This window comes from Acyrthosiphon pisum, chromosome X, assembly GCF_005508785.2.
Source record: "Acyrthosiphon pisum isolate AL4f chromosome X, pea_aphid_22Mar2018_4r6ur, whole genome shotgun sequence".
Lineage (NCBI taxonomy): Eukaryota > Metazoa > Arthropoda > Insecta > Hemiptera > Aphididae > Acyrthosiphon > Acyrthosiphon pisum.
In genome coordinates, this window is record NC_042493.1 from 119,090,495 (window position 1) to 119,091,017 (window position 523).

Sequence of the window (523 nt, forward strand, 5' to 3'; positions counted from 1 at the left end):
GTATTTTTGACGTATTTAATGAATGATGATTAATTATATCTCATCCAACGATAACGTCCGATTGGGTCGCGGAGGAACACTGCAAAAACGTACCTAAATATATATGAGCACGAGTTAATTTACATTTAACAATGCCCGATGAAATATTACAATAATATATTATAATTACTTACGTACTTGGCGATGGTGATATGTTCGTTGAATATTAAGTGGAAAATCCTCTAACGGCACAGTCGATTGAACGTCGGTGAACAACTACTGTCCTCTGTCTGTATGCTGTAGGCATATACCATCTTAGATCCCCACCATAAATACGGCGAGGAGGACTCTCCCGGTTTTGCCCTGATAGAAAAAAAACGCATCACCCGGAGCGCTGTTTCGCACTTGTTTGGCGTACACACACAAATCATACTATTTACATATTTATACAGTAGAACCTCGATTGTCCGAACTAATTGAGACCGGACCTAGCTCGGATACTCGAAAGTTCGTATACTGGAAATTGTTTAAGAAAACTACTGTT